At 38.1% G+C, this 2,018-nt stretch overlaps 1 long non-coding RNA gene across 1 annotated transcript; it reads right to left on the bottom strand.

Annotated features, from left to right (window-relative positions):
* Positions 1-263: 263 nt before the first annotated feature.
* LOC126994190 (uncharacterized) lies at positions 264-1,647 on the bottom strand. Its single transcript, XR_007748881.1, has 3 exons — positions 1,433-1,647; positions 983-1,279; positions 264-835 (listed from the first exon to the last, which is right to left on the bottom strand). It is a non-coding gene; the product is annotated as an uncharacterized LOC126994190 (long non-coding RNA).
* Between the last annotated feature and the right edge of the window lie 371 nt (positions 1,648-2,018).

Here is a 2,018-nt window from a genome sequence, read left to right as displayed (position 1 = left end):
TCTGGCTGGAGAGGTGAAGGGGTCAGTTCAGGGGCACATTATAAGGAGATCCCTAAACAGAAATGCACTGAATGGAGGCGTTATTTCAATGGATTTATGAATTTGAGACCAATGGGACTTGTTTTGTGCATAGAGCAAGGTCTGACACACGCTTTGCCAAATCAACACCCTTATCCGACGCACTTAAAAAGTTATACCCAAAAATTGACATAACACAGCCTCTGAAAACCCAAAGAAAGGCACGTGTCTGGCTGGAAAGGTGTCATTTAAAAGACCATGTTCCCTCGGACCCTCGTATAGCGCCACACACTACCAGACAGACACTTCACACACGCACAATCTCTACACTACAGGAATGCCAGTCACTGTACACTAAGTTATCATAGTCACCATACACTAAACTGGTCCCATGAGCCTGGCCCCTCCATCACCCACACTCCAAGGTAATGTTCACGGCTACTCCCCCTTATGTCACCTAAGCAATCGGGGCTGGTATTCAACTATTTCCAAGGGTCAAAAAAGAGATCAGTGGGGTTTTCATGAGTGCTTTTTCACAATCATAACACAGAAGAAGGGTCAAACTACCACCAGGGCCATTAATCGACCCCTGGAAACGCCCAAAACCCCTAGGAAAGACATGCTGGGCAGCCAAAGGGTTTGAGGATATGGCCCCATGTCCTACTGCAGTGGAAGAGGGGACGGACTTCTGGCTGAGTTTTTTTTCCTCTTTTCAATTTTTAGGGTAATTTAGTGAATGGAAGAGGAGTTTTAGGAAGAGAAGAAAGGCAGAAAGGATGAAGTTTTGAATCGAGTGAGGGTCTGGTAAGCAGTCGACCTTGCCGTTCCTTTTAACCGATTTATTTATAACAAGATGATGATGATGATGATGATGAATTTAGGGAATGGAAGAGTAGCTTTAAGAAGAGAGGAAAGGCAGAAAGGATAATTTTTGGGCAGAGAGAGAGTTTGGTAAGCAGTTGACCTTGCTGTTCTTTTTTACGGATTTATTTATAGCAAGATGATGATGATGATGATGATGATGAATTTAGGGAATGGAAGAGGAGCTTTAGGAAGAGAGGAAAGGCAGAAAGGATAAGTTTTGGGCAGAGTGAGAGTTTGGTAAGCAGTCGACCTTGCCGTTCTTCTTAACCGATTTATTTATAACAAGATGATGATGATGATGATGATGAATTTAGGGAATGGAAGAGGAGCTTTAGGAAGAGAGGAAAGGCAGAAAGGATAAGTTTTGGGCAGAGTGAGAGTTTGGTAAGCAGTTGACCTTGCTGTTCTTTTTAACCGACTTATTTATAACAAGATGATGATGATGATGATGATGATGATGAATTTAGGGAATGGAAGAGGAGCTTTAGGAAGAGAGGAAAGGCAGAAAGGATAAGTTTTGGGCAGAGTGAGAGTTTGGTAAGCAGATGACCTTGCTGTTCTTTTTTACGGATTTATTTATGACAAGAAAATAAATGGAAAAAGAAGAAAGAACGATCAAGAGGGCAAAAGAGAGGTCAATTTCAGGCGAAGAGGCGTCTCGAAACTCTCATCTTGAATGGGTTTAGCATATGGCGCCTATAGATGAATGCCCAGAGCCAGTTGGTGGGCCATGTAGAGAGTGCCAGACCATCACCACCACCACTATAGAAGCCAATACAGCGGAAAAAAATAGAAAACGACGTTATGTAATTTAGGCTCCGGATTAGTTTAGCATATGGTTGGAAAACTATCTTGGCCTGTGAACTTTGACGAGGTATATATATATATATATATATATATATATATATATATATATATATATATATATATATATATATATATATATATATATATATATATATATATATATATATATATATATATATATATATATATATATATATATATATATATATATATATATATATATATATATATATATATATATATATATATATATATATATATATATATATATATATATATATATATATATATATTTACAGCAGAGGAGACAGTGCAAGGGCATAAAAAGA

This window comes from Eriocheir sinensis, unplaced genomic scaffold, assembly GCF_024679095.1.
Source record: "Eriocheir sinensis breed Jianghai 21 unplaced genomic scaffold, ASM2467909v1 Scaffold742, whole genome shotgun sequence".
Lineage (NCBI taxonomy): Eukaryota > Metazoa > Arthropoda > Malacostraca > Decapoda > Varunidae > Eriocheir > Eriocheir sinensis.
Note: the sequence above shows the minus strand (reverse complement) of the source record. Positions and strands in the feature narration are given on the sequence as shown.